We start from the raw sequence: 6,657 nt of genomic DNA on the forward strand, positions 1-6,657 counted from the left end.
AGGGAGAAGGCACCCAGGTGAAGGCACCTTGCATGCAGGCGCAGCTTGGAGATAATGTATACAAGATACCGACGTGATGGGGGAAAAAGGAAACACAAATGCAACAGTATATATCATATTGCACTTGTGTATGGTTTTCATTGTAAATCAAGGGTGTGAGTTGGACCTGACTAGTTTGTGCTACTAGATCAGATGCCGTGCTCCTCCCTTAAATGAATGTAACTGACCTGATTAGGCTAAGGCATTGGCTTAAGCCTGTGGGGCAATTGGACCTGCCTCGCATGGGCCAGTAGGCCTGCTGCAGTGTTGTTCTTTCATATGTTCTTATGTTGGTGCAGTCTGGGATTGTTCCAGAGTCTTTTGCTTCAAGTAACACTATCGAAGAGATGATTAAACACAAGGAACGGTGATAAAGGTGAGTGAAGATGCAGAGGAAGATGATAACGTAGGAAACGTTACGAGAGGAGAAAGAATGAGAAGGAACTAGGGGAAAGATCTAGGTGAAATAAGGAAATGGTGCACCAGCCGCTATTTGTCCCTGGCCAGATGGTAACATATGACGTCAGGTGGTTTTAGGTGGTGCCAAGAGCAGCCAGATGGTGTCGGGGAGGGGGAGGGTGACAGTGGTGCCTGATAAAGTCATGCTGAGTCAGATATAGTTAGGTGTTGTCTTATGCGACCAGTTGGTGCCTGGTGGGGCCAGGTGGTGCCTGGTGGGTCCAAGTGGTGCCTGGTAAGACCAGGTGGTGCCAGGTGGCAAGTTGTGGTGGCAGGTGGCATCAGGAAACTGTTGTCATTACCGCTCTGCAGTGGCCATTGTGTCCTGCTCTTTCTCCTTTACTCACAACCGCTTTATCTCTCTCTCTCTCTGTCTCTGTCTCTCTCTCTCTCTCTCTCTCTCTCTCTCTCTCTCTCTCTCTCTCTCTCTCTCTCTCTCTCCCTTCAGTGCCTTTCCCACACTCCCCACTCTCTTTCCCTTCAGCTCTGCCCTACACCAGCTCAACCCACACTCTCCTGCACACTATCCCTCACACTATCATACCACACCCATACCACACAAACTCTCCCCCACACGCTATCTCTCCCCCACACACTATCTCTCCCCCACACACTATCTCTCCCCCACACACTATTCCTCCCCCACACAAAGAGATCCCACTAAGGCTCCAGCAGGAGTCTCTCACCACCACCAACTCGGAGTCTCCAGAACTTAGATGTTCTCAGGGATTTACTCTCTTGGAAATGGTTGAGAAAATTTGCTTGTGGAGACATAACAGCAAAGAGCCGTGAAGAAGAGCAGTGAAGCAGAAGAACAGTGAAGAAGAACAGTGAAGAAGAGCAGTGAAGAAGAGCGGTGAAGAAGAATCTTCAGATTCTTGAAGACTACGGTGTTCGTCGCCAACTCCAAGACTAAGGGACTGATTACTACATCTTTTGTATATAATTCAACATTCTTCACATTATGTCCTTGCATTGTATTGATAAAGTCAGTGGATGGTGGAACGTCTACTAATAAAGATACCCAAATGTGGCACATGTATCTAATTCTTCATCTTGTCGGTATTGTGTATCATTCATGTATAAGAATAGTGAGGAAAAAATCATTGTATACTGACAATGAGGAGAAGCCGTGAGTGCCTTATAATAATAATAATAATAATAATAATAATAATAATAATAATAATAATAATAATAATAATAATAATAATAATAATAATAATAATCTTTATTTCAACAGGTACATAAACAAGGTATACAGGCCTAGCTGACATCAATGACATATTACTATATAGAAAGCCACTTGTTGTGCAGAACATTTCGGCCAAATTAGGTCAGTTTTGTCCCCAGGATGCGACCCACACCAGTCGACTAACACCCAGGTACCTATTTTACTGATGGGTGAACATGGACAGCAGGTGCCTTAAGGAAACACGTCTTAATATTTTCACCCGTGCCGTGGATCGGTCTCCGGACTTCAGTGTGAGTTGCGTCTAGCAACCGAGCTACGGGACACCCCATCAACCTTACATTGTGATGTAACGAAGTACCTTCATGACTCAGTAACGGTTTAACTTATTCTCAGACGTTATTTTATATCAATTTTAAACGTCATATAATTTACTATTAGCCAAATCAAATTAACTTAAATTAACCAATCTAATTTTAAAAAATTAAATAACTGCTAAAGAAATTTAATTGTACTTGTAATATATGAATATATATATATATATATATATATATATATATATATATATATATATATATATATATATATATATATATATATATATATATATATATATATATACTGAAATGATAATTTGTGTTTCTGTGGAATATAATGATTATAATGAAATGATTTGTGTTTCTGTGGAACATAATGATTAAAACGATGGTAATGTATTTAAGCCAAATATAAAGATTAAAGTATAATAGATTTTTCTAACAAATAAAATTACTAAAAACCATAATAATTTGTGTTTCTGCCAAATATAATGATTAAAACTTTGATATTTTAAGTTTCTGCTGAGTATAATGCTAATTATATTAATATGCATATCGTACCTACATTCAAAAAGAGGCCCCCCCAGAAAAAAAAATTACTGCAAACAGCATTGAAATGTCGAAGTGTGAAGGGTTCTTGATGTTGTTGAAGAGCTCTTGATGCTGGAGAAGGTATATTGATCCTGGTGAAGGGCTCTTGATGCTGTTGAGGGTTCTTGGTGCTGGTGAAGGGATCTTGATTATGAAAGTTCTTGATGCTGGTGAAGGGATCTTGATGTTGTTGAGGGCTCTTGATTATGAAGGTTCTTGATGCTGGTGAAGGGCTCTTTATTATGTTGAGGGCTCTTGATGCCGGTGAAGTTCTCTTGATGATGTTGAGGGCTCTTGATGCTGGTGAAGGGCACTTGATGATGAAGGCTCCTGATGCTGGTGAAGGGCTCTTGATGCTGGTGAAAGGGATCTTGATTTTAGTGAAGAGTTCTTGATGCTGGTGAAAAGAAATTCTTGATGTTGAAGGGCTCTCGATGCTGGTGAAGGGCTCTTGACGTTGTTGAAGGTCCCTTTATGCCGATGAAGTGTCCCTGATGCTGGTGAAGGGCTTTTGATACTGGTGAAGGGCTCTTTGATGCTGTTGAAGGGCTCTTGATGCTGATGAAGGGTCATTGATGCTGGTGAAGATGTCTTGATGATGAAAGCTCTTGATGCTGGTGAAAAAGATCTTGATGTTGGTAAAGAGTTCTTGATGCTGGTGAAAAGGAGTTATTGATGTTGAAGGGCTCTTGATGTTGTTGAAGGTCCCTTTATGCCGATGAAGAGTCCTTGATGCTGGTGAAGGGTCCTTGATGCTGGTGAAGGGTCCTTGATGCTGTTGAAGGGTCCTTGATGCTGGTGAAGGGTCCTTGATGCTGGTGAAGGGTCCTTGATGCTGGTGAAGAGCTTTTTGAGTGGGTTGAAGGACTCTAATTAATATGATTTTCTTCCGTTTCCCAGGCGCTGTGTGAGTCATGTGAGTTTAGCGCTTCTCACTAAATGAATGAAGATAATGAAAGAAGAAGAAGAAGAAGATGAAGAAGAAGAAGAAGAAGAAGAAGAAGAAGAAGAAGAAGAAGAAGAAGAAGAAGAAGAAGAAGAAGAAGAAGAAGAAGAAGAAGAAGAAGAAGAAGAAGAAGAAGAAGAAGAGGGTATCCATTCCATTAAACTAAAAGTTGCCTTAAAGGTTTCAAAAGCAAAAGACGTAATGAGTGAAGATTCCAAATGTATAAAAAAAGGTAAATTGTGTGTTTCTTCCAGACTTCCAACAGAGAAAAACAAAGAGAGAAAATCGTCAAAACAAGAATGAGGGAATTAAGCTCAGCAAGGAAAAATGAATGTTGTGACAGGAAGACTACCACAGCGACTAGAAGCAGGGATGACAGCCCAGAACCTCACCCTCAAGAAGACTACCACAGCGACTAGAAGCAGGGATGACAGCCCAGAACCTCACCCTCAAGAAGACTACCACAGCGACTAGAAGCAGGGATGACAGCCCAGAACCTCACCCTCAAGAAGACTACCACAGCGACTAGAAGCAGGGATGACAGCCCAGAACCTCACCCTCAAGAAGACTACCACAGCGACTAGAAGCAGGGATGACAGCCCAGAACCTCACCCTCAAGAAGACTACCACAGCGACTAGAAGCAGGGATGACAGCCCAGAACCTCACCCTCAAGAAGACTACCACAGCGACTAGAAGCAGGGATGACAGCCCAGTACCTCACCCTCAAGAAGACTACCACAGCGACTAGAAGCAGGGATGACAGCCCAGAACCTCACCTTCAAGAAGACTACCACAGTGACTAGAAGCAGGGATGACAGCCCAGAACCTCACCCTCAAGAAGACTACCACAGCGACTAGAAGCAGGGATGACAGCCCAGAACCTCACCCTTAAGAAGACTACCACAGTGACTAGAAGCAGGGATGACAGCCCAGAACCTCACCCTCAAGAAGACTACCACAGTGACTAGAAGCAGGGATGACAGACCAGAACCTCACCCTCAAGAAGACTACTACAGTGACTAGAAGCAGGGATGACAGCCCAGAACCTCACCCTCAAGAAGACTACCACAGCGCTAGAAGCAGGGATGGCAGCCCAGAACCTCACTCTCAAGAAGACTACCACAGCGACTAGAAGCAGGGATGACAGACCAGAACCTCACCTTCAAGAAGACTACCACAGCGACTAGAAGCAGGGATGACAGACCAGAACCTCACCCTCAAGAAGACTACCACAGCGACTAGAAGCAGGGATGACAGACCAGAACCTCACCTTCAAGAAGACTACCACAGCGACTAGAAGCAGGGATGACAGACCAGAACCTCACCTTCAAGAAGACTACCACAGCGACTAGAAGCAGGGATGACAGACCAGAACCTCACCTTCAAGAAGACTACCACAGCGACTAGAAGCAGGGATGACAGACCAGAACCTCACCTTCAAGAAGACTACCACAGCGACTAGAAGCAGGGATGACAGACCAGAACCTCACCCTCAAGAAGACTAACACAGCGACTAGAAGCAGGGATGACAGCTCAGAACCTCACCCTCTAGAAGACTACCACTGCGACTAGAAGCAGGGATGACAGCCCAGAACCTCACCCTCACGAAGACTACCACAGCGACTAGAAGCAGGGATGACAGCCCAGAACCTCACCCTCAAGAAGACTACCACAGCGACTAGAAGCAGGGATGACAGCCCAGAACCTCACCCTCAAGAAGACTACCACAGCGACTAGAAGCAGGGATGACAGCCCAGAACCTCACCCTCAAGAAGACTACCACAGCGACTAGAAGCAGGGATGACAGCCCAGAACCTCACCTTCAAGAAGACTACCACAGCGACTAGAAGCAGGGATGACAGCTCAGAACCTCACCCTCAAGAAGACTACCACAGCGACTAGAAGCAGGGATGACAGCCCAGAACCTCACCCTCAAGAAGACTACCACAGCGACTAGAAGCAGGGATGACAGCCCAGAACCTCACCCTCAAGAAGACTACCACAGCGACTAGAAGCAGGGATGACAGCCCAGAACCTCACCTTCAAGAAGACTACCACAGTGACTAGAAGCAGGGATGACAGCCCAGAACCTCACCCTCAAGAAGACTACCACAGCGACTAGAAGCAGGGATGACAGCCCAGAACCTCACCCTCAAGAAGACTACTACAGTGACTAGAAGCAGGGATGACAGCCCAGAACCTCACCCTCAAGAAGACTACCACAGCGACTAGAAGCAGGGATGACACACCAGAACCTCACCCTCAAGAAGACTACCACAGCGACTAGAAGCAGGGATGACAGCCCAGAACCTCACCCTCAAGAAGACTACCACAGCGACTAGAAGCAGGGATGACAGCCCAGAACCTCACCCTCAAGAAGACTACGACAGTGACTAGAAGCAGGGATGGCAGCCCAGAACCTCACCCTCAAGAAGACTACCACAGCGACTAGAAGCAGGGATGACAGCCCAGAACCTCACCCTCAAGAAGACTACGACAGTGACTAGAAGCAGGGATGACAGCCCAGAACCTCACCCTCAAGAAGACTACGACAGTGACTAGAAGCAGGGATGACAGCCCAGAACCTCACCCTCAAGAAGACTACCACAGTGACTAGAAGCAGGAATGACAGCCCAGAACCTCACCCTCAAGAAGACTACCACAGCGACTAGAAGCAGGGATGACAGCTTAGAACCTCAGCTTCACGTCAGACTCAGAGGCATCAGTAAAAAAAAAAAACAGGCATCGAGCAACAATAGAATTGTTTTAAAAATTCTTTTTTTTTTTTTTGTCAAAAAAAACGTATGTACAACTTGCAGCCTCGTAAATAGTAGAGTAGCATAGTGTATAAGCTGCACACTGCCTCACATGACAGTGTATAAGCTGCACACTGCCATGTGAGGCAGTGTATAAGCTATACACTGCCTCACATGGCAGTGTATAAGCTATACACTGCCTCACATGGCAGTGTATAAGCTATACACTGCCTCACATGGCAGTGTATAAGCTATACACTGCCTCACATGGCAGTGTATAAGCTGTAGTGCTTATTACTTAATGATTTTTTTTTGCTATATTATAACGTTGCAGTATATATCGATGCTAATTTTGTTTA

This window comes from Cherax quadricarinatus, chromosome 27 (genome assembly GCF_038502225.1).
Source record: "Cherax quadricarinatus isolate ZL_2023a chromosome 27, ASM3850222v1, whole genome shotgun sequence".
Classification (NCBI taxonomy): domain Eukaryota; kingdom Metazoa; phylum Arthropoda; class Malacostraca; order Decapoda; family Parastacidae; genus Cherax; species Cherax quadricarinatus.